At 43.0% G+C, this 26,374-nt stretch overlaps 1 protein-coding gene across 1 annotated transcript in view; it reads left to right on the plus strand.

Moving 5' to 3' along the window:
- Positions 1-26,374, plus strand: part of BMPR1A (bone morphogenetic protein receptor type 1A) — a 177,363-nt gene that overhangs the window by 69,691 nt on the left and 81,298 nt on the right. The window contains exon 2 of the mRNA XM_081104823.1: positions 23,208-23,323. The gene's annotated coding sequence lies outside the window, so the exon portion shown is untranslated. The remainder of the gene's footprint in view (positions 1-23,207; positions 23,324-26,374) is intronic.

The raw sequence follows: 26,374 nt of genomic DNA on the forward strand, positions 1-26,374 counted from the left end.
TTCTATTGTTTTTGTGTGGTGTACCTTAACATGCATGCTAAGTGTGGGGAAGAATGATTTTCCCAACTTCCTCTAACAGTGGTCGGCAAACTCATTAGTCAACAGAGCCAAATACCAACAGTACAACGATTGAAATTTCTTTTGAGAGCCAAATTTTTTAAACTTAAACTGTATAGGTAGGTACATTGTTATTAACTTAATTAGGGTACTCCTAAGGCTTAGGAAGAGCCACACTCAAGGGGCCAAAGAGCCGAGCCGCATGTGGCTCGTGGGCCGCAGTTTGCCGACCATGGCTCTAGTACTTTCTTTTATGGTGATGTGATAAAAGTGGGAATTCTTTATTGGAAGGAGAACTAAGATAAGTGTCGATGTCTGCTATGGACGTAGGCTTCAGGGTTGCTGTGTGTTCATCGTCTGGGTCAGACCATGCATTGACTGTCCTTCTCCATTGCTATAGAATCCCGGCCCCAGTGGGGGACAGTGGCCGCCCAGTGCATGTCCCTGAGCCTCCTGGCCCCTCCATGGCTCGCCCACTCCCTCTTTGCATACTGTCAAATCTGGCCATTTTTTGGAAGGCCTCTTTAAATTCAGCCCACAGTGCCCTCTTTGTGAGGCAGTCATCTACTTCTCAGTTAATCATGGTGTGTGTTGGTATGAACATATTTGTATTGTCATCTGGTACTATTTAAACTAACGTATTTATGGCTTGAATCCTTGAGCTTATTACATGTTCTTGCCTGCACAGAACTGTTTCTTAAATTATTTAAAATTTACTGTACTGCCCTCAACAGTATTATCAAGTGATCTTTTTTCTTTCTCTTTCAGTCTCCTTGCCTATTGATAATAGAACTGTTCTCTGAAATTGAAGCAAATCTAGCCTCACTAATTAGTCCCAAAAGTATGTGATACGTTTGTAAGAAGGTGAATAAATTAGTAGTCAGGCTATTGGGTTATGTGCATAATATTGGGTCAGTTGCTTCTAATTGTCTGTCTCAAACTTCAAATCTGTTGTTGCTTCGTTTCGAAATCTTGCATGATTGCCCTGATTGTTGTTCATCCTGCATACCAGCCCCTCCCTTTTAAGCATGTGACTCACTGATGTAAAAGACAATGCTACTCAGTACTTAACTACCTGCCTCATCACATATGGTAGAGATATGAACTTAATTGTGGGCTTCCCAGCTGAATCGTTCTTCCCTCTTGCTTACCCCCCTGCAGATGCCCATCCCTGCCTTTGGAGAAAATGTCTGTAGTCCATTTCCCCTCCTGTTGGAAGTGATTTGTTTACATGTTACTGTTCAGGTGATACATGTAATGTGGGTGCTGTTAATTGAAAATAATTTTATTTTCTGTAATTTATAGAATGCCATTTGTTTAGTCTCATTGATGCACATATTTGGATGAATGACAATTGGGTTTGTAGTGAAGTTAGTTTTAAGTTTTTAGTAAACAATACTTAAGCAAAATATTATGCAGCAGGTTAAATGAACTAAATTCTGACATAACCAGTACATCCCTTGCATCCTTGAAGTGTAGGTAGAATTATTTTTGTAGGAACTACCCATGTTTTAAAGGAATTTACTCCTTCTTGACATACCTTACCTTAGCAATCCTGAAAAATACAGGGATGCATCATTAGGAAATAGGTCTGTTTTGAGAAAGAAATTTTAAAACAACCTTTTATTTGCTACCTAGGATATTTAAAAATATGTTCCAATGTACTAGTATGGTTATATCTACTTCAGCAGTATCAAGTAAAATCTTGTAAGAAATTGTTAAGCCCATATGCTTTTAGATTGATGAGGATACTGTTTCTGAAGCATAGCTATAATCTTTGACTTCTTAGGCAAGATGTAATGTTTTATCCTGTTAAACAACTTATAATTTACAATTTCTAGGAAAAATGTTTTAAAATTTGTTGATAAGAAATAATTTTTGGGACTTCCTTGTAGATCTGTCGGTATTTGATTTTAATAATCGCAGGCACACTAACATTCTTTACTAAAATTTGTGTGTAAATTTATAACTCAGAATTGGTAAAGTACATATTTCCCCCGAACGTTTTTACTTTAAAAATGTTTAAATTGTGATAAAATGTGAACAGAAAGTAAATACCCATTTCAGCTATGTTTGCTTGCTTAACATTTTGCCTCATCTGCTTTTTCTCTCTGTTTATGAAAACACACACTTTCTCTGAGCCATTTGAAAGTAAGTTACAGACATCTTGACGCCTTACCCCTAAACATTTTAGCATCTGTATCCTAAGAACTAGGTTGTTTTCCTTAAGAACTACATTATCATACCCAAGAAATACAATATTAATAGAATAATGTTATGTAATGTACCGCCCTTACTTAAATTTCCTTTATTTTTCTTCCAAAAGAGTACTTTATAGCTCTTTTGGTTTTTGACTCAGAAACCTATCAAGGAATATGTATTGCATTTGGTTGCCATATTTCTTTAGTTTCTTTTATTTTAGAATAAGCCACTATTTGCACCCCCCACACCTATTCCCTCACCCTCACAGTGGTCTTTTATGCAATCTCTAGTTGGTTTTTAAAAATAGAATATCCCATAATTTGCTTTTTGTAGTTTTTAATTTCATGACTAGATTGAAGTTAAAATTTTTTTGAATGAATACTATGTAGATTGCATTGTGTATTTTCCATTACATTATATTAGGAGGTGAAGTAAATTTTTTCATTTTATAATAGCTTAGTATTTGTTTTGACTTGTTGCTATAAAGACTTATGATATTTTATCTTTAGATTTCAAAATACTTGTAGTGCTTTACTGTTAATTTTTTAAAAATTAAGTTCACGGTAGATTTCAAAAATATAGGAAGTGGTGTACACATAGACATCTGTGTGCCTGATGCCCAGATTTAGAAAATACTAGCATTTAACCATATTAAATGATTACAATAAAAGTTTATTCTAAAATCTACCCTACATACAAGGGTATAATGTAGATATACATTTTACAGAAAAATAATAAATGGATGTGTCTGTCTCCACCTTCTGTCTCAGGAATGTAGTGGCATCTTTGAACCCTCCAGACCTCAGGACAAGTTTTTCCATTACTTTTCCTTAAGTTTTTCCACTTTTATATTTTCCTTTTAATATACAATTTTACTGATTCCTGTTTTTGAGGTTTATATGAATAAAACCATACTGCATACATGGTTCTTTTTGGGCTTGATATTTATTTTCTTTTGTCCAACACTGATTCTGAGATTTCATTTATGTTGACATATTTATCTGAGGTACATTTATTTTCACTGCTCTGTTCTAATTTCATTATATGAATATACTACAATTTACTGTTGTTGGGTAGACAATTGAGTTTCCTCTAGTTTTTGCTATTATGAAAATGATGATGTAAATATTCTTGATTATGCTTTCTGATAGATGTCTGCAAAATGTTCCCTTGTTTATATACCTATAGCTAGAATTTTTGGCTCTTTGGATATATACACTGTCAACTTTACCAGGTAATGGAAAAAATTTTATTGCAAACAAGTTGTATATTAAGTCAAATAAAAACTTTAAGAGGTCATACTCCATGGCAAAAACTAAAACCATTTCCCCTAAGAACAGAAACAAGACAAGGATACTCACTTTCACCACTCCTGTTTGACATAGTACTCAAAGTGCTAGCCATAGTGATCAGACAACAAGAAGAAATAAAAGGCATCCAAATTGGAAAAGAAGAAGTAAAATTGTCATTATTCACAGATGACATGATATTGTACATAGAAAACCCTAAAGACTCCATAAAAAAACTACTAGAACTAATGAATTCGGCAGTGTAGCAGGATACAAAATTAGGACACCTAGCACACAAAGCCACTCTATCAACATAGGGCAGCAGCCAAAATCCGGAGAGAAAGAAAGATGTCACAAATGAAAGAAATGGAGGAAAGAAAACTACTGGATATAGAGTTCAAAACCACAGTTATAAGGTTACTCAAGAATCTTCTACAAACCTCCGAGGAACTTAGTGAAACCTTCAGGGATCTTAATGAGAATGCCAAAAAAATGGAAAAGAACCAGTCAGAAATTAAGCATACACTCACTGACAAGTGCTGACGAGGATGCAGAGAAAAAGGAACCCTCTTGCACTGCTGGTGGAAATGGCAGACTGGTGCAGCCACTGTGGAAGACAGTATGACGTTTCCTCAAAAAATTAAAAATGGAACTCCCATTTGACCCAGTGATCCCACTTCTAGGAATATATCCCAAGAAAACTGAAACACCAATCAGAAAGGATATATACACTCCTATGTTCATAGCAGTACAAGTTACAATAGCTAAGATTTGTAAACAGCCTAATTACCCATCAGCAGATGAGTGGATTAAAAAACGGTGGTACACTTACACAGTGGAGTACTACGCTGCTGTAAAAAAGAAGGATTTCTTACCATTTGCAACAGCATGGATGGACCTGGAGAGCATTATGCTAAGCGAAATAAGCCAGTCAGAGAAAGATAAATATCACATGATCTCACTCATTTGTAGAATATAATGAACAACATAAATGGATGAACAAAAATAAAACCAGAGTCATAGATGCATTGAGCAGACTGTCTAACCTATGAGGGAAGGTAAGAGATCAACCACAGGACTTGTATGCATGCATATGAGCATAACCAGTGGACACAGGGGGAGCGGGTGAGGGCATGTGCTGGGGTGGGGGGTGGGGGCGGCTGGGGAGAGGTCAATGGGGGGAAAAGGAGACTTATGTAATACTTTAAACAATAAAGAATTTAAATAAAAAATAAATAACAAAAACTTCAAGAGGATTAGGTTTGTGAGAGGATGGAAAACAAAACAATGAGGTGCTTTTTTAGGTATGTTGAGTTTTAGCATCTTGTTAGAAATGTTGAATAGGCATTTGAGATGTGTTTACAGTTTTTAGCTCCACACAATTTTTGTTTTGTTTTTCTGGGTTGACTCATTCAAGTGTCTCATTTTTCCCTTCTTGAGTAGTCTTTTAAGAATTACTATTGGAGGGAAACCAAGATGGCGGCATAGGTTAACGCCGGAGATTGCTGCCTCGAACCACCACTTCAGAGATATAACTAAAGGACAGAACGGACATCATCCAGAACCACAGGAAGGCTGGCTGAGTGGAAATTCTACAACTAGGAGGAAAGAGAATATCATACCCAGACTCAGAGGAGGCGCAGTGCTGAAGTGAAATACTCAGGTGCAGAGTGCCCGTGCGAAGCAGGCTGGCGGCGAGGGCACGGTTGTTGTTTTCAATAGGGAGGGAGTTTCAGACTCTGAGCTCCAGATACGGGCGAGTCTCTGGGGACCCAGACTCAAACGGGAGAAGCGGGACTGTCTGGCTTCGGTCGGAACTCGAAGGCAGCTTTCTCTCCGAGGTTTGCAGCGGTTGCTGGGACTCTGAGAGGCAGAGCCCCTAGGGACGGAACTGAGAGCAGCCATAACTCCTTGCTCCGCCCGCCTTGTAGATCCCCAGGGACCCGCCCCACCCAAGCCCTGCGCTGAGCCATTTGCCAGATAGCCTCAGGCAAACGCTAGATTAGCACCGCCCTAGAGATCCAGCACAGAAGCTCTCCCACTGCAGACACAGCTGACTCTCATAGCCAGTTAGCCTGGAGGTCAAATCACCCCTGGTATTGCCGACAATCAAGGCTTAACTACAACAAGACTGTGCACAAAGACCACTAGGGGGTGCACCAAGAAAAGATAAAAAAATGCGGAGACAAAGAAACAGGACGCAAATGTCAGAAATGGAAGATATAGAGCTCAAAACCACACTTTTAAGGTCTCTCAAGAACTGTCTAGAAGCTGCCGATAAACTTAGTAAGGCCCTCGAAAAGACTGGTGAGACCGCCGATAAATGTAGTGAGATCCTCAAGAAATCTAATGAGACCCTCGATGTTGTGATAAAGAACCAACTAGAAATTAAGCATACACTGACTGAAATAAAGAATATTATATAGACACCCAACAGCAGACCAGAGGAGCGCAAGAATCAAGTCAAAGATTCGAAACGCCAAGAAGCAAAAAACACCCAACTGGAAAAGCAAAATGAAAAAAGAATCCAAAAATGCGAGGATAGTGTAAGGAGCCTCTGGGACAGCTTGAAACGTACCAACATCAGAATTATAGGGGTGCCAGAAGATGAGAGAGAGCAAGATATTGAAAACCTATTTGAAGAAATAATGACAGAAAACTTCCCCCATCTGGTGAAAGAAATAGACTTACAAGTCCAGGAAGCACAGAGAACCCCACACAAAAGGAATCCAAAGAGGACCACACCAAGACACATCATAATTAAAATGCCAAGAGCAAAAGACAAAGAGAGAATCCTAAAAGCAGCAAGAGAAAGAAACCCAGTTACCTACAAGGGAATACCCATATGACTGTCAGCTGATTTCTCAACAGAAACTTTGCAGTCCAGAAGGGAGTGGCAAGAAATATTCAATATTCAAAGTGATGAATGCCAAGAACCTACAACCAAGATTCCTTTATCCAGCAAAGCTATCATTCAGAAGTGAAGGTCAGATAAAGAGCTTCACAGATAAGGAAAAGCTAAAGGAGTTCATCACCACCAAACCAGTATTACATGAAATGCTGAAAGGTATCCTTTAAGAAGAGGAAGAGTAAGAAAATGGTAAAGATACAAATTATGAACAACAAATATGCATCTATCAACAAGTGAATCTAAGAATCAAGTGAATAAATAATCTGGTGATCATAATAGAATCAGGGACATAGAAAGGGAATGGACTGACTATTCTTGGGGGGGAAAGGGGTGTGGGAGATGCGGGAAGAGACTGGACAAAAATCGTGCACCTATGCATGAGGACAGTGGGTGGGGAGTGAGGGTGGAGAATGGGGCGGGAACTGGGAGGAGGGGAGTTATGGGGGGAGAAAAGAGGAACAAATGTAATAATCTGAACAATAAAGATTTAATTAAAAAAAAAAAAAGAATTACTATTGCCCTGGCTGAGTGGGTCAGTTGGTTGGAACATTGTACTGTGTACTGAAAGGTTGCTGGTTCGATTTCTGGCCAGAGTTTATTTGGGATGTTTCTCTCTCTTTCCCTTTCCTTTCCTCCCTTTCTAACATTATTAAAACAAAACAAACAAAACACATACCCTTGAGAATTAAACAAATTTTTAAAAAACATCTCATTACACCATAAAAATTACTGGGTCATAATGGAAGATCAGTTCAGTTTTCATAATTTTTTTGATTGTGGAAATGTTTTTATTGCTTTGAGAGAGAGAGGCTGGAAGGGAGGGGAGAGAAAGAGAGAGAGAGAGAGAGAGAGAGAGAGAGAGAGAGACATCCTGTATCTACCCTCACCAGGAATCGAACTCAACCTTTCAGAGCCCGGGACCACACTCCAACCACTGAGGCACACTGGCCAGTGCAATGTTTTCAGTTTTTATACCCTCAGTCTCAGGCTATCATATACAGCCTTTTCTTTTTTAAAAAATAGGCCCTGAACCACAGCGCTACTAGTTTTCTGGTTCTCTGGGATGGTACAAATGAAAAGTGTGGGGAGTGCTGTTTTTATTAGCAGACATGGATAAATCAATAAACACAGCATGCTTCTGGGGCCATTTTAGAACTGGAGCAAACAGCACTTCGTTTTAATAGTCCCTGACGATTTCACTGTATTTGTTGTAGCGTAACTCTGTCATTGGTGTTCATATTGTTAATTCTAAATAATCTTTATACTTCTTTTGAGAAAGTGTAGCAATACACATTTGAGAAGAATTGGTGAAACCTAAGCAATTTAGAATCATTTCCTGACTATTCCTGATAATAAAAATTTTACTATTTATATGTAATAAAACTAGTCAAAGGAATTTGTTCCATGCTGCTTTTACTTATCAGGGGTGGGCAAACTTTTTGACTGGAGGGCCACAGTGGGTTCTTAAACTGGACCGGACGGCCGGAACAAAAGCATGGGTGGAGTGTTTGTGTGAACTAATATAAATTCAAAGTAAACATCATTACATAAAAGGGTACAGTCTTTTTTTTTTTTTTTTTTTTGTTGTTTTATTCATTTCAAACGGGCCGGATTCGGCCCGCGGGCCGTAGTTTGCCCACGGCTGTATTAACTAATGAAACAAATAATCTATTCATAATTTCTCAAAAATCTACAGGAAAAAGAAATGAGTAATATAAATTTCTCTACTAACTGAATTGGACTTACTTGGAAATGGAAAGGAGATGTATCAAATAATTTAAATATCTCCCTGTGATCATTACTGTATTTATTATACTGTTAATAAATTCTAGAAAAAAAATGAAAACATAGAAGTGGTTTTCATGCTTCCTTAGCAGGATGATTATTTAGGGGTTCTTTCTGCTGCAGGTGGCTGCCTGAAACTCACTGCATTTGCTTCTGTAGATGTAGACAGCTCGGCACTTCCCAGCCAGAGGAGAGGGAGACAGAGGGACTCGAAGGCCCAAAACTTCATCTAGGAACTGCTGGTTTCTTTAGGACCTCTATTGTGGGGACTCTTTATTCCCATAGGATACTAGAAACCACTGATGTTTCTTAGCTGATTTGAAAAGAATAATATTTCTTGAGTAGCCTTTGAACAGTTATTTTGCTGTTTGAAATCCAATTTAAAGCAGAGATATAAAACATTTTTAGAAAGTAGAATTTGTAAAATTTAAAATTTTGAAATAACTATACATTCATAGGAAATTACAAAAATAGTAAGTAGAGATCCCTATTACCCTTCCCCTCCCCCCAGTGGTTATGTCATGCTACACATGGTACAATATCAAACCTGAAATTGTAATTGACACATTTTGTGTGTGTGATTCTGTACCATTTAAACATATATGTAGATTTGTGTAATCACAGAATTAAGAAACACATTCCATTCCCACAGAGATCTCCCTGTGCTACCATACACCTTGCCCCCTGGGGCAGCCATTAGTCTCTTTTCTAGCTCTATGGTTTTGTCATTTTGAGAGTGTTTTGTAAATAGGATCTTATAGTATATGATCTCTTTTCACTCCGCCTGATTCTTTGAGATTCATCTAAGTTGTGTGACTCAATAGTTCATTCCTTTTTATTGCTGAGTAGGACTCCATAATATGGACCTACCACAGCTTGTTTTACCATTCAACAGAAAAGTTGCAAAATATATTTTAATTGATTTTAGAGAGGAAGGGAAAGGGAGAGAGATAGAAACATCAATAATCAGAGAGAATCATTGATTGGCTACCTCCTACATGCCACTCACTGGAGATCTAGCCTGTAACCTGGGCATGTGCCCTGACCAGGAATTGAATTGTGGCCTCCTGGTTCACAGATTGACACTCAACCACTGAGCCACGCTGGGCAGGCCAACCGTTTACCTTTGAAGGACATTTTGTTTTTTCCAGTTTGGGGCTATCCTATATAATAAAGAGCTAATATGCAAATGGTCATCACACCCTCATGCCATCACGCTCTGACAGCTCAGACACTCAACACTGTGGAGAGAGGAATGGGGACCAGCCAGGCACAAATGAGCTCACGAGAGAGGAATGGGGACCAGCCAGGCTGTGGCCCGGGAGAGGGACAAGCCACCTGCCCTGCAGTCTCAGGCGCCTGCGGCCCTGGCAAAGCCACCCGCCCACGGTCCCCTGCGGCTGCGGCCGGCCCCGGGCAAAGCTGGCCTGGGTCCGGGGTGCCTGTGGCCAGCCAGAGGGAGGGAATCCTGGGTCCCAGGTGCATGTGACCAGCTGGAGGAGGGAATCCTGGGTCTCGCGTGAGGCAGAGGCAGTTAGGGCGATCAGGCTAGCAGGGGAGCAGTTAGGGGCTATTGGCCTGGTAGGGGAACAGTTAGGGGCAATCAGGCAGGCAGGCAGAGGCGTTTGGGGCAATCAGGCAGGCAGGCAGGGGAGCGGTTAGGAGCCAGCAGTTCCGCATTGCAAGAGGGATGTCCTGGATTGGAGAGGGTGCAGTTTGGGCTGAGGGACCTCCCCTACCCCCCGTGTATGAATTTTGTGCACCGGGCCTCTAGTTAAAAAAATAAAGCTGCTGTGAATAATCATGTTCAGTTCTTTGAAACAGAGACCCGCGAGTATAGTTGGTAACCTATAAGTGTATATTTAGTTTTGCTTGCTTGTTTGTTTAAATACACATTGTTTAAATTTTTTTAAATTGATTTCAGAGAGGAAGGGGGGAGGGGAGAGGGGGAGAGAGAGAGAGAGAGAGAGAGAGAGAGAGAGAGAGAGAGAGAGAAACATCAATGATGAGAGAGAATCATTGGCTAGTCCTACAAATCCCAGATTTGGGATTGAGCTTGCAACCCGGGCATGTGCCCTGATGGGAATCAAACCCTGACCTCCTGGTTTATAGGTCGATGCTCAACCATTGAGCCACACTGGTTGGGATGTATATTTAGTTTTTAAAGAAACTTCCAAACCATTTTCCAAAATGGGCGTGCTATTTTACATTCTCACAAGCTGTGTGAGAGATTTGTTATCTTCTCATTCTTGCCAAAACTGGGAATTGTCACTTTTTATTTTAGCTGTCCCATAGGTAGGTAGGGATATCTCAGCATGGTCTTCATTTGCGTTTCCCTGATGGCTAATGTTGTTGGCCATATATTTTCATGTGCTTATTTGTCATCCAAATATTTTCTTCACTGAAAGAGCTCTTCATATTCTTTGTACATTTTCTATGTGATTTTAAAAAAATTTTGAGTTCTAAGATTTCTTGTATTTTCTAGATGAGTCTTTTGTCAAACATATGGTTGCAAATATGTTTTCGCAGTCTGTACCTTGTTTTTTCATCTTCTTTACAGGGTCTTTTAAAGAGCAAACATTTTGAATTTTGATGGAAGTCTAATTTACTTTTTTTCCCTCTTTATGGGTTACTCCTTGAGTGTTTTTTTCCATTACCACTCTCTACCCACAGTCCCAGATAACCATTAATCCATTTTCTGTCTGTGGAATTACATATTCTGAGTATTTCATGTCAATGGGATCATTTAATATGTGGCCTTTTGCATCTGGCTTCTTTCACTTAGCTTAATATTTTCAAATTTCATCCATGTTGTATCAGAATTGATTCTTTTTATGGCTTCATTTATTTTTTTGGCTGAGTGATATTCCATTGGTTGGATGTACCACGATTCATCAGTTGAGGGACATTTAGGTTGTTCCCACTTTTTTGCCTACCCTCAGAACAATTTGTGTGTATCCTTTTAGCCCTTCAACTTCCTCACATATGTTACTCACACACAACACTTCTTGTATGTGTACAAATTTTCTTTTAATAATGGAGGATTTGATAATTGGAACGGTGAGCTGAGGTTTTTGTCTCGCGATGCCAAAGAATGAGCTCCACAGACCAGAAGATTTAAGCAAGAGAATGGAAAATTTATTACAAGCAGATTCAGACTCCCCTCAAGGGGAGAGGGGCCCAATAATAGGCTGCCCCCTAAAGCCTTGTAGTTCAGGGGTATATATTTGCTACAAGCCTGCTTCTATATCTACTAGAGGCCCGGTGCACGAAATTTGTGTGCTCAGGGGGCGGGGACGGGGGAGGTTCCCTCAGTTTGGCCTGTGCCCTCTTGCAGTCCGGTACCCCTCGGGGGGTGTCCAACTGATGGCTTAGCGGTCAGTCAGACATCCTTAGCTCTCCTGCCTCCACCGCTGTGCTTGCCTGCTGTGAGCCTGGCTTCTGGCTGCGTGGTGCTCCCCCTGTGGGAGGACACTAACCATCAGGAGGCAGCTCCTGCATTGAGCGTCTGCTCCTGGGTGGTCAGTGCATGTCGTAGCATCTGGTCATTCCACCGTTTGGTTTATTTGCATATTAGCCTATTATTATATAGGAATAGAGGCCCGGTGCACAAAATTTGTGCACTCGGGGAGGAAGGGGGGGTCCCTCAGCCTGGCCTGTGTCCTCTCCCAGTCTGGAACCCCTCGGGAGATAACGCCCTGCGGGCTTAGGCCTGCTCCAGGGTGGCAGAGGGCAGGCCCAATCCCTAGGTGCAGCCCCTGGTCGGGCTCAGAGCAGGGCCAATTGGGGAGTTGGGGCACCACCCCCTGTCATGCACAGAGCAGGGTGGATCAGGGGGTTGCGGCGCCGCCACTGTCACACTCAGGGCAGGGCCAATGGGGAGGTTATGGCTCTACTCCATCACACACAGAGCAGGGCCTGTGGGGGGGAGGGGGGTTGGGGCGCCACCCTCTATCACCCACAGAGCAGGGCCGATCAGGGGGTTGGGGCGCCGCCACTCTCACACTCAGGGCAGGGCCGATGGGGAGGTTGTGGCTCTACCCTGTCACACACAGAGCAGGGCCCATGGGGGCGGGGGGGGGGGTTGGGGCGCCGCACCCTGTCACACACAGAGTAGGGCTGATCAGGGGGTTGGGGAGCTCCCCCGTATCAGGCACAGAGCAGGGCTGATCAGGAGGTTGGGACGCCTTCCCGTGTCATGAACAGAGCAGGGCGGATAGGAAGGTTGTGGCCCTGCCCCCTGTCACACATAGAGCCGCAGGGTGATCAGGGGGTTTGGGCGCTGCACCCTGTCACGCTGATCCCGGTGCCGGGAGGCCTCTCGGCTCCACTGATCCCGGTGCTGGGAGGCCTCGCGGCTCCGCTGATCCCGGTGCTGGGAGGCCTCGCAGCTCCGCAGATCCCAGTGCTGGGAGGCATATTACCCTTTTACTGTATAGGATAGAGGCCTGGTGCATGGGTGGGGCTGGCTAGTTTGCCCTGAAGGGTGTCCTGGATCAGGATGTAGGTCCCCACTGGGGTGCCTGGCCAGCCTGGGTGAGGGGATGATGGATGTTTTCAGCTGGTCACACACCCTTCAGGGTGGGGGTCCCACTGGGGTGCCTGGCCAGTCTGGGTGAGGGGCTCAGGGCTGTTTTCAGGCTGGCGAGTGACTGAAGCTCCCAACTTCTCCTTTTTTTTTCTTTTTTTTTTATTCTGGGCCAGCTTTAGCTCTGACTCCAGCTCTGAGGCCTCTGCTGCTGAAAGCAGGTATCTGGTTTGTTTGTGTTCTATAATCGAAACAATGTATAACTTCAGCTCTGAGATCCCGACTCACTGAAAGCAGGTTTCTGGGATTTTTTTAGCTAATATATTTGTTACAATGTTTCAAACTGCAAGCTCAGAGGCCGGCAAGGCAGGCAGGGAACTTTGGAGCCCTCCATCACTGAAGCAAGCAAGCCTCATGTTCGCTTCCAGCTTCCTGGCTGCCGGCCGCCATCTTGGCTGGCAGTTTATTTGCATATCGCCCTGATTAGCCAATGGGAAGGGTAGTGGTGTTACGCTAATTAACATGTTTCTCTTTTATTGGATGGGACTAGAGGCCCGGTGCACAAAAATTTGTGCACTCGGGGGGGAGGGGTGTCCCTCAGCCCGGCCTGTGCCCTCTCGCAGTCTGGGACCCCTCGGGAGATAACGATCTGCTGGCTTAGGCCTGCTCCCGGGTGGCAGAGGGCAGGCCTAATCCCTAGGTGCAGCCCCTGGTCGGGCTCAGAACAGGGACGATTGGGGAGTTGGGGCGCCGCCCCGTGTCATGCACAGAGCAGGGCGGATCGGGAGGTTGCGATGCCACCCTCAGTCACGCTCAGGGTAGGACTGATTGGGGGGTTGGGGCACCGCCCCCTGTCACACTCAAGGCAGGGTCGATGGGGAGGTTGCGGCGCCACCCCCTGTCACTCACAGCAGGGCCCATCAGGGGGGTTGGGGCTCCATACCCTGTCACGCACAGAGCAGGGCCCATCAGGGGGTTGGGGAGCTCCCCCCTGTCGCGCACAGAGCAGGGCCTATCGGGGTTGGGGAGCTCCCCCCTGTCACGCACAGAGCAGGGCCCATAGAGGAGTTGGGGCATCGCCCCCTGCACACACAGAGCAGGGCGGATCAGGGTGTTGGGGCGCCGCACCCTGTCACACTCAGGTCAGGGCCAATGGGAAGGTTATGGCTCTACCCTGTCACACACTGAGCTGGGCCCATGGGGGGCGGTTGGGGCATCGCCCTCTATCACCCACAGAGCAGGGCCGATCAGGGGGTTGGGGCGCCGCCACTCTCACACTCAGGGCAGGCCCGATGGGGAGGTTATGCCTCTACCCTGTCACACACAGAGCAGAGCCCGTGGAGGGAGGGGGTTGGGGTGCCGCACCCTGTCACACACAGAGTAGGGCTGATCAGGGTGTTTTGGCGCTGCCCCCTGTCACACTGATCCCGGTGCCGGGAGGCCTCGTGGCTCCGCTGATCCCAGTGCTGGGAGGCATATTACCCTTTTACTATATAGGATAGAGGCCTGGTGCACGGCTGGTTTGCTCTGAAGGTTGGGGGCTGGCTGGTTTGCCCTGAAGGGTGTCCTGGATCAGGGTGGGGGTCCCCACTGCGGTGCCTGGCCAGCCTGGGTGAGGGGATGATGGCTGTTTGCAACTGGTCACACACCCTTCAGGGTGGGGGTCCCCACTGGGGTGCCTGGCCAGTCTGGGTGAGTGGCTGAGGTCTGTTTTCAGGCTGGCGAGTGACTGAAGCTCCCAACCGCTCCTTTTTTTCTTTTTTCTTTTATTCTGGGCCAGCTTTAGCTCTGAGGCTCCAGCTCTTAGGCCTCTGCTGCTGAAAGCAGGTTTCTGGCCTTTGTTTACCTTCTGTATTTGAAACAATGTTGTGATCCCTCTGTCGGAAGCCCGGCGACTAAAGCAGGTTTCTGGGGTTTTGTTTAGCTTCTATATTTGTAACATAGTTGCTTAGAGTTGTAGCTCAGAGGCCAGCAGCGGCAGGCGGGGACCGTTGGAGTCCTCCGTCACTGAAGCAGGTAAGCCTCATGTTCGCTTCCAGCTGCCTGGCTGCCGGCAGCCATCTTGGCTGGCAGTTAATTTGCATATCTCCTGTTTAGCCAAGGAAGGGTTGCGATCGTACACCAATTACCATGTTTCTCTTTTATTAGATAGGATTCTTGTCATCACCTGATTGATTCTCTCAGTTGTTCTTACCTAGCAGCAGACCTGAACTTTCCCTGTTTCTATGTGTTCTTTCTCAGTTCCTATGCTGAACTTTCTGTTTCTATGCGTTTGTACACCTTGTTGCTGTAGGCACTCCCTTGGTTTCCCATGCCTCCTGCTTTAAGTCCAAAAACATTTTATTATTTCTGCTTGGTTGGTTTCTGTGATTAGGCTGCTCAGACTGCCATGTCTGCCCCTGCCTATGTTCCACCCACCTTTGTTTTCCACTGGACCCCTGCCCTGTCTGCCTGCGTGTCAAGTTAACCCCCTCAGTGTGACTTATTTTAAACTTCTTTTAAACTTAAGGGTATTTGGGATATCCCTCTATGTCAGTACAGATAAATAAGGTATATCTTATTCTTTCTAATGACTGTATGGTTTTCAGTGTGATTGTTAACTGATCCTACACTAATAAACATTTAGGTGACATTAGTGACTCCCTATTTTTCATTCTTATATAACATCCTTATACACATGTCTTTGTGGTACAGAGCCCATTTTACCTATTTTAGGATTTTTCTCTACACTGTCATTCTTAATCACTTATTTGAAAATATATAGATTGCCTTTTATATGCTGGTCACTGGACTGTGCTTGAAACACAAGTGAAGTTCATTTGGCATAAGAACAGTTTGACTTTTTAATTAGGCGAGTTTGAAGAAAGGTAGAAACTTGAAATAGCCTGGCATGTTTAAGAAATAGGAAATAGTTTCATATGGCCAGCGGGAGGCTTTTGGGCAGAGATTGAAGCAGAAAATAAATTAAATAGATTAAAAGCAGCAATCTATGAATGCCCTCCTAAAGAATTTGGACTGCATTTTGTACATGTGTGAAAATCATTAAAATTTTAACCTGTATTTTTTTATTTTTAGTAAATTCTTAAAGTTGTTCTGTGAATATTTTGCGATATTTTGATCACTGTCCAAAATTTCCCACTTCTCACCTTATTCTAGACAACCACTGCTTTGATTTCTTTCTCTCTAAATTTGCTCTTCTCTGAACATTTCATTTACAGTCAGTTCTCACTTAATGTCATTACAAGTCTATAGGTATAATGAAACCAATTTTACTGTAGACTAATTGATATAAACAAGAATTAGGTTCCTGTGGCATCTCATCAACATTATAACGAAATGGTGTTAATTAGAGCACCTGCTGTAATAACTATAACGTAATATTTTGCGTCTATCTTTTTTTTACTTAGCATATTTTTAGGGTGCGTTTATGTTATAGCATGTATCGGTATTTTGTTCCTTTTTATTACCTGATAGTATTCCACTGTGTGATTATGCCTCACTTTGTTTTGGATTGTGTCCAGTTGGGACTCTTATGAATAATGTTGAGAATGTTTGTAAAGAAGTCTTTGTATATATACATATTTTTATTTCTCTAGGGTTATTATAGAGGGAATTTGTGATCATATGGTTTGTTTATATTTTACTTTTTAAGAAATTGTCAAACTGTTATCTAAAGTGAAGGCATCATTTCACAGCAGTGTGTGAGAGCTCGTTTCTCCACATCCTCTCCGCCATTTGGTATTGTCTTTTTTATTTTGACCATTCTGATGGGTAGGTAGTGGTATCATTATAGTTTTAATGTGTATTTCCCTAACGACTTATTATGTGTATAATTTTTTTCATGAGGCACAGTTGTATTTTAGAAACACTGGTACAGTGAAGGTGATAAGAGTGGAGGCAGGCTGCATGCAGATGAGTGTCCGCACTACATGTGTATAGAGATAAGGGAGACAGGTTTTAAAGGCAGATCAGAATTAGAATAAGCAACATTTAGTAAAGCAGACAAAGGTAGAGGTAGGGCTAGTGATCCCAAGATTTCAAACTTTGACAGTTGGGTAGATGGTACTGCCATTAGAAAACGGAATACAGAGGCATAAACACTTTTTGTGATGGCTTTTATATTAATCCTGTTGTCTTGATGTGCTACTGGAAAAAATATATTTAATATAACTGTTTGGTAGTTTGAAAATATGTATCTAGTTCAAAAGAAGGATCTGGATTGAGATACAAATTTAGGGGAGTAGTCATTGTTTAAATAGCAGTTGAGTTCATGAAAATAAATGGTGTATTTGTGCTTAACTACATCCGTGGGGTCACTATTGATAATTGAAAACTATTTAAACAGTGAAGGATATAATCCTATATAATAAAAGCCTAATATGCAAATCGACCGAACCATGGAATGACCAGCTGAATGACCAGTAGCTATGATGCTCACTGACCACCAGGGGGCAGACTCTCAACGCAGGAGCTGCCCCCAGCCTACAGGTCCCAGGCCAGCCAAGGTGGGTGCGAGCGCCCCCCCCTCCAATCGCTCTGCTGGTCGCCCCACAGAGGGAGGCAACCCGCAGCAGTGGCGGTGGGGGTCGGGGCTGGCAAGCAGGTGGTGCCAGGCCGGCCAAGTCGGGTGTCAGTGGGGGCCTGCCAGCCAGGCAAATCGACCCTGATCGCTGGCCAGGCCTAGGGACCCTATCCATGCACAAATTTTGTGCACTCGGCCTCTAGTATAATATAGTTAATATAATCCTATCTAATAATAGACAAACATGGTAATTGACCGTACCTTTGCTACGCCTCCCATTGGCTACTCAGCACGATAAGCAAATTAACCACCAACAAAGATGGTGGCTAATTTGCATACTGCAGACAGGGTGGGACAGCACCATCCCGCCGCCCCCCCCCCCCCCCCCCCCCCGCCATCTGGGCCTGCTATTTGCCACCCAGGGCGGTGGGGCGGGACAGCGCCATCCCGCCTGCCCTGCCGCCATCCGGGCCTGCTATCTGCGACCTGGGGCGGCAGGCTCTCATGTGCGACCTGACCCGGGGTGGCTGGGCGGTGCAGCAGCCATTGGCTGGCCTGCCTGGCTGCCATCGGGCATCCAGTGTGCGACCCGACCCAGGGCGGCCGGGCGGGGCAGCGAAGGTTGAAGGCGGCTCTGGCCGGAGCGAAGGCCTGGGTCCCGGGTGCCGGAAGAAAACCGGTGCCGGCAGCCAGGGGAAGGGAAAGCCTATTGCACGAATCTTTTCGTGCAACAGGCCTATAGTATAGTATAGTATAGTATAGTATAGTATAGTATAGTATAGTATAGTACAATATAATATAATTAATATAATTAACATAATTAATATAATTAATACAATATAGTATTACAAGTTAATAAAATGGTTCAAGGATTACTCTGTCTGAGCATAAGAACATCACTAAGGACCTGATTCTTTCCATCTCTCAGTGCTGCCCCTGTGTCTGCTGGGTTGGCCTCCGAGGCTGCTTCCTTCCTCATGGTCCCTAAGATAGCTGTCATAGTTCTGCTTGACAAATTCAAACCCACAGTTGCTCAGAAAAAAATGGATGTTTTCATCTGGGTGTCTTTTTTTTCATCAGCCAGGAAAACCTTTCCCAGAAGCTCCCAGCAAACTTAAGTTTCTTGTCTTATTGGCCAGAATTGCATAAGATGTGTATTGCTAAACCGCTCATTGGCAAGGGGAATGGAAGGTGCCACAACTGACTTAGACCAGAGTGTTATAACCTCAGTGTTAGCAATTTTTTCTTACCTCTTTTTTGGAAGAAGCTTTTTCCGCTTGCTTTGCTTTTTGGTTCTCTGCTATAGTTCAGATAGGTAAGGTTTTCTAGACTACTCGGTTTCACATAATTGAGTTGTTGTTATTCAGTACAGATCTGCGAGTATTGTTGAAATCCTCTGTGTCATCTACTGTGTTAGATTCTAGGATACAGCAGTAAGAAACTTACAGTATTGTTTGGAAATATGCTTAACAGAAGAGTGTTTTGATAGAATTGTGCACTAAAGTTAATTTGTATTATGGGTTTAATACCATTGTTTATATCTTTGGTTTTATGAGAAAAATCTTGAGTTTCAAACTCAAGCTTATATTTAATTAATAAAAGAATCTTTTGGAATATTTCAAACACAGTTGTTCTTAAGTTGACCTTCCCTTCTGTGTTATGTGGTCACATGCTTTATTATAGAAGTGCATGAGAGCCCTGGCTAGTGTAGCTTGGTTGGTTGAGTGTCATCCCGTGTACTGAAAAGTTGCCAGTTCCTTATCGGGCACATGCTGGGGATTGTGGGCTTGATCCCCCTAGGGCCGTGGCTCTTCCACAAAATACTATGTGCGGGTGTGCATGTACAGTGCGATTGAAACTTTGTGGCCCATGCGCAGAAGTTGGTATTTTGTGGAAGAGCCGGTATTTTGTGGAAGAGCCACACTCAAGAGGCCAAAGAGCTGCATGTGGCTCGCCAGCCGCGGTTTGCCAACCACTGCCCTAGGGGCATGCAGGAGGCGGTCAATCCATGTTTCTCGCTCTTGATGTTTTTCTCTTTCTCCCTCTCTAAAAATCAATTAAAAATCTTTACAAAGAAAGAAGTGCATGATAAATTAACCTAAATGAAATTATTCAAGTTACTTACATCTAAAACTGTACTATGTGTTTCTGAAGCATAATGTTTTAATTTTCCATTTAATGTACCAAAGGTTTTAACAGTAATACCTTTAGTTTAAAAGCCAACTGAAATGTTTTGTAAGATATTATTTGGTAATTTGGTTCTTATTTTTATTGATTGCTTTTTTTTTTTTTTTTTTGGAGAATGAAAGAAAGAGGGGGCGGAGGGGGGGCGAGGGAGGGGTTTTATGTTCCACTTATTTATTTATGCATTCATTGATGATTCTTGTATGTGCCCTGATCTGGGATTGAACCCACAACCTTGGTGTATCAGGACAATGCACTAACCAACGGAGCTAGCTGGCCAGGGCCAGTTCTTATTTTTTTTTTTAATGGTTCTATAAATGCAGCTGTAGTGTTTAAAACAGTATTTGTACAGTAAGTGTGGGGTGCTTCTTATGGGTGCTAAGAGAAGGAAAATGAAGATGAGGCAGATGGGATTTGTAGTGGTGGAAGGAAAAATGTATAGTCAATATTACTGATTTTGTGAATACTAAGAAATCTATTTTTTGACATCTAGTACAAAATCAAAAATCATCTTAAAGCTTTCTTAGACTTAGTATATTTATCAAAAGCATAGTTATGCTATTATTTTCTAGAAAGTAAATCTTGTTAATATAGAAGTTAATGGGTGATGTTGTAACACTTCAGAGCCAAAGATAGCTATACTCTCTACAATTGATGTTTGTCACTGATGGGCTCTTTAAAGCACTTGTGAGGTGATTTTTAAATCACCTCAGTGGTTTAAGATTTAATCACTTTAATAATTTGGAGAACCAAAAAGGATGTGTACATTTTGATGGCAAAAGAAGATATTTTGTAAAGGCAGTGTGGGTTAAAATGAACTTTCCCTATTTGTTTGTAGATGTTCACGGAGTAAAAATTCTAATGTTAGGTTTGTATTACAAAATATTAGACTATATATTTGGAAAGGTTTAATTTTTATGAATTCTGAGTCATTAAGAAGCTCTGATGTATTTTTAAAAGAATTACCTTTTCCTTAATGTGTTCCCTAGAACTTACAGGCTTGAAATTTTAGACATTAAATCTTCGATGAAAATTATATTACTTATACTAGCTTTAGTGTTCAGTCTTGACTGGATGTCTTAGGGTGGTTGAACACAAGTTCATCATGCTGAAAGCTTGTGGTAAATTACCTTGAAAGCTAAGTGATTAAAGTTGTTGGGGACAGCCGAGACCGGTTTGGCTCAGTGGATAGAGCGTCGGCCTGCGGACTGAAGGGTCCCGGGTTCGATTCCGGTCGGGGGCATGTACCTGGGTTGCGGGCATATCCCCAGTGGGGGATGTGCAGGAGGCAGCTGGTCGATGTTTCTCTCTCATCGATGTTTCTAACTCTCTATCTCTCTCCCTTCCTCTCTGTAAAAAATCAATAAAATATATTTTTTAAAAAAAAGTTGTTGGGGACATTTTGCCCATGTAAATCTCATTTCTGCACATGTGCGTGTTTACACCTCGGTTTATAGGACTGTAGCACTGTACTGCAAAGTAGGGAAAGCTTTTCTTCAGTCACAGAATTTCTGGTTTGCAAAAAGGGATTTGCAGATCTGTACCTTCTGTGAAGCACACTCTGTCATTTTAATTGCCTTTATTTACCTCTTAGTAAAGAAGTCCATTGTGACTTAGCTGGTCTGAAACAACCCTTAGGAAAAGTTTTCTGAAGTTTATGTTTTGTCATAGATTTGTACATGTAAGAGAATGGAGGGAGGATAGATGATTCAGGATCTTGGACTTTGAAGACAGTATATTTCCCTTTATTATAGACTTTTTAGCCTAAAGCTTGAAACTTTTTTTTCCACACCAAGGAAACTGTGTTGTAATAAATAGTGCTGTAATAAACAGTGATTGGTAAGTGGTTTGCATGTTCATTTTATTTATTATTTGAGCCATTGGAAATATCTGGTGGAATTAGAATCAGTCCATATATTTTTAAACATAGTCACTTTAATGGACTGTTTTAACCTTTATGAGAATAGGTTCATCTGCTCCACTCTCTTTTTCCATACACACTCTTAGGGAAGAATGGAGTTGTTAGCAAAGAATGAGTTTGGAGGAAAATCTTTATGCCATTTCTAAAATGGAAACACAATGTATTTATTTATTTTTAGTATAAGGGAACATTTTAAGACTGAATGTCTCAGAAAAAAAATAATTTAAAAGACCTTAACACCAAGTCTCCATTCCAGCCCTGGGTCATTTTTCTGAGTGATGGTTGGAGTCTTACCCAGAAAAATGTTACGGACCTGGTTAAGTTGTAGCTAACTAGTGCATTGAGAAGACTGTTAAGGCTCCTGAACGCAGGCAAAGCATTCCTGATTGCTTTCCCTGGAGTCTGTCCACAGGTAAGATTTGCACAGCACTGCAGCAGCCTTCCTGCTGAGGGGCGACGCTTGACTGTAAGAAAGGCTGTTATCTGATATGGAGACAGGTTCAGATTGCCCATTTACATGAATTTAGTCATTATTGGTAAGACTACTTACCAAAGCTCAGTGTGACATACATGATACTTCTAAATGGACTGGAAGACAAGGGCACTTTGACCTTGCAATGGGGGGGCATAGATAATGATCATACAGTGTAAACTTTTCACTTTTTAAATATGAAACAGCATTTGCTGTTTGAAGTTTTAGTTAAAAGACACATTTGAAGGAACTATTTTTAAGACCTCTTAGGAAACAGCACACCTATCTTTAACATTTTTGTTTCCATTGTTTAGATTTATGAATATTGTCTCTCAATGCAGGGGTGTACTAATGCAGAAGGGTAGTCACGTAGTTGAAACCTATCCCATGATTTAGACACGCTGTGCAATTAATTCTTAACCCTCACAATTCCTAATATTCTAGGTGGAAGTTTGACAGAAATGAAAAAAGTGTTTACTGAAACTTTGTGATAAAGAGTGAAAATAGGGCCCTGGCTGGGTGCTTAGTGGTTAGAACATAGGCCCACAGGACTGAAGGTCATGTACCTTGGTTGCAGGTTCCCCAGCCCTGGTAGGGGTGCGTTCAGGAGGCAACCAATCGATGTGTCTCTCTCTTTCTTCCCCTCCTCCCTCTCTTCCACTCTCTCTAGAAATCAATGGAAAAAATACCCTTGGGTGAGGGTTAAAAGAAAAACAGTGAAAAAATAGGGGTACTAGCTAGGTGTTTAAATATTTTTTTGTCTAGGGAGGAATCTGGATGTTGTAGAATTATAAATGTTGGTGCTGCTTCTAGCTGTTTCTGTTTTTTCAATTTGAGATGATTTTTTTTTTAAAGGCCTGAGCCACTTCAGAAATTTTACATGTGAGTAATTTTTTCCATGGAACTATTACTTTTTTTGTTTTAAATACACATGGTTCTTTTAAATCTTCACTCAAGGATATATTTTTATTGATTTTAGAGGCGTGCGGGGGGAGGAGAGAATGAGAAACATTGATGTGAGAGAAGCATTTATCGGTTGCCTCCTGGTTCTCGCCCGCCAGGGATCGAACCCAAGACCTTTTGGTGTACTGAACAACACTCCAACCATCTGGCCAGGGTCTATTTAAAGATAAAAATACTCAAAATGGGACACTTCTTTGGGTAGAGGTTGGGAAATGGTAAAGTGATAAGTTTCTAAATACTGTCAAACTTTTCATTGAATTTACATCAAAAGTATATAGTTTTACACATGATGAATTTTTGGTATTGTTTCTGTGTGTCGTTTTGACAAATAAAAGTTTTTTCAGTCTGAAATAAGTTCTTTTTTCCTAAACAGATTTATGAAAATATGCATCAGTTTAATACTGTCTTGGAATTCATGAGATGGAAGCATAGGTCAAAGCTGCTTGGAGAAAATTGGAAGCACAGTTTTATCTCTAGTACATCTCTGAGGTAAGGAAAAGACTTTTAAGAAAATAATTAGAATAATGTGAAACAATAATTTTTTAACAATTGAAAATAGTTCTAAATCACTGATATACCTTTAACTCAGTTTCTTTAATCACCTTCCTTATGAATCATAAGTAGTTGTAATATTTTCTCCTCTCCTAATAATGTTGAACCTCTTCAGGAATAAAAAATATTCATTTGTTACTAATAACACTTTCTTTAACTGTAGAAAATAAGCATTAAATTATGTATATAATTATATACTAGATTCCTGGTGCATGAAATTTGTGCATTGGGGGGAGGGGGTACCTTAGCTCGGCCTGCACCTTCTCCAATCTGGGGATCCCTCTCACAATCCGGAACCACTGGCTCCTAACCGCTCACCTGCCTGCCAGCCTGATGGCCCTAACTGCTCTCTCCTCCTGGCCTGATTTCCCTAACTGCCTATCTGCTCTCCCCTCCTGGTCTGATCGCCCTAATTGCCTATCTGCTCTCCTCTCCTGGTCTGATCACCCTAACTGCCTATCTGCTCTCCCTTCCTCTCCATGCCCTTCGGACACCCGGCGCAGGCCTGCTGAGAACTCTCCACTGCAGCCCTGCCCCTGCCCCCGCCCCCATCCTGATTGTTCGTTATGTGACGGCATCCTAGACAATTTGCATATTCCTCTATTATTAGTATAGACTAGAGGCCTGGTGCACAAAAATTTGTGCACTCAGGGAGGCGGGAGGGTCCCTCAGCCCGGCCTGTGCCCTCTCACAGTCTGGGACCCCTCAAGGGATGACCATCTGCTGGCTGAAGCCTGCTCCCCAGGGGATTGGGCCTAAGCTGGCAATCAGACATTCCTCTGGCAGCCCGGCAGCCCTCGGGGGATGTCCACTTGCCAGCGGGGAGCAGACCTAAGCTGCAGTCGGAAATCCTTAGTGCTGCTGAGTGGGCAGGAGAGGCTCCCACCACCACCGCTGTACTGGCAGCCGTCAGCCTGGCTTGTGGCTGAGCAGAGCTACCCCTTGTGGGAGCACAATGACCACCAGAGGGCAGCTCCTCCTGCATTGAGCATCTGCCCCCTGGTGGTCAGTGTGTGTCATAGTGACCAGTCATTCCCAGTCTTTCTGCTGTTAGGGTCAGTTTGCATATTACCCTTTTACTATATAGGATAGAAGCCTGGTGCACGGGTGGGGGCCAGCTGATTTGCCCTGAAGGGTGTCGTGGATCAGGGTGGGGGTCCCACTTGGGTGACTGGCCAGCCTGGGTGAGGGGCTGATGGCTGTTTTCAGGCTGCCCGCATCCCATTTAGGGTGGGGGTCCCCACTGGGGTGCCTGGCCAGCCTGGATGAGGGGCTGATGGCTCTTTTCAGGCTGCCCACAGCCCCTTCAGGGTGGGGGTCCCCATTGGGATGCCTGGCCAGCCTGGATGAGGGGCTGAGGGCCGTTTTCAGGCAGGCCAAGCCTGCAACTGAAGCTCCCAGTCTCTCCTTTTTTCTTTTTCTTTTTTAATTCTGGGATTTATTTACCTTCTGTAATTGAAACTGTGTTGCGGCTCCAGCTCCGAGGCCAGCTGGCTGAAAGCAGGTATCTTGGGGTTTGTTTAGCTTCTATAATTGCAACATTGTTGCATCCGGAGCTCAGAGCTGGGCCACAGCAGGCGGGGAACCTTGGCTTCCTCCATCGCCAGGGCAACCAAGCCTCATGTTAGCTTCAGCTGTGTGGCTGCCGACCGCCATCTTGGTTGGCAGTTAATTTGCATATTGCCCTGATTAGCCAATGGAAAGCGTGTCTGAGGTACGGTTAATTACCATGTTTGTCTTTTATTAGATAGGACTAGTGGCCCATTGCACAAATTCGTGCACATTGAAAGGAAATTACTTAGAAAAAAGATTCATGTGGTTATTACATTACTGCAAAAAATTACATGTCAAAATAGTATATATAACATCCTATATAATAAAAAGGTAATATGCAAATTGACCCTAATGGCAGAATGACCAGAACAACTGTTCAACCAGTCACTATGAGGCACACTGACTACCTCTTGGTCCCTTTTCTTAGCCAGCAGGCTCCTATTGCCTGATGGCAAATGGAACCAGGAGTGGATGGTGGGGGATGCAGGTGGTGCCAGGCCAAGGCCTCCACCCCACCAGTTGCCCCACACACACAGGGCAACCCGCAGCAGGGGCAGGTCCAGCGAGCAGGTGGGAATGGCTGAACTTTTGGTTACTCCCCCCAGCCAGCAGGCTCCCATCACCCAATGGAAAATGGGGACCTGGGGGGTGGTGGCAGCAGGGGTTAGGGCTGCCTATGGGCAGCCAGGGAAGATGGCTCTGATCGCAGACCAGGCCTAGGGACCATACCCATGCATGAATTTTGTGTGCCAGGCTTTTAGAGTATTATAAAATTAAAACATGTGTGTGATTGGCAATAGTGAGAGATTTATATGTATCGCGCATACGCAAGTCAATGTTTGTTTTTAAATTGTCATTGCACGTCATATGTATTGGTCGGTCGGATAGGTGAACGGTTGGTCACTTAGCCTTTTATATGTATAGATTCCCGCTAAAGATGACTAAGCAGAATTCAGAATGGAAGATTATGATAAATGAATGTTTTCTGAAACATTCAGACGTTTAGATTTTAGGATAAAATTATCTTAGAATATTAGATCTTTGGAGATAAAATGTATTTAATTTAAAGAAGTAGGAACTGTAATCAGTCCAGGGATAGGAGAAAGAAATCATTCTAAAAGAATATGTACAGATAAACCATATTCATTATTTTCAAATTCATTTTGAGACTCAAATTATCAGGTAGAGGTTTGAATTCTTCAGGGATCTACATTTTAAAAAATAGATAAGACATACACGTTAAAAAAAATCCTTACTGAGGATAATTTCCCATTGATTTTTAGAGAGAGTAGAAGGGAGGGAGGCGAGGAGGGGGAGTGAAATAGAGAGGGAAAGAGAGAGGAAACATCAATATGAAAGAGACACATTGATTGGTTGCCTCCCACATTCACCCTGACCGGGGCCAGGGACCAAGCCTGCAACCAAGGTATGCGC

The sequence above is a fragment of the Myotis nattereri genome (genome assembly GCF_964212035.1).
Source record: "Myotis nattereri genome assembly, chromosome: 13".
NCBI classification, from domain to species: domain Eukaryota; kingdom Metazoa; phylum Chordata; class Mammalia; order Chiroptera; family Vespertilionidae; genus Myotis; species Myotis nattereri.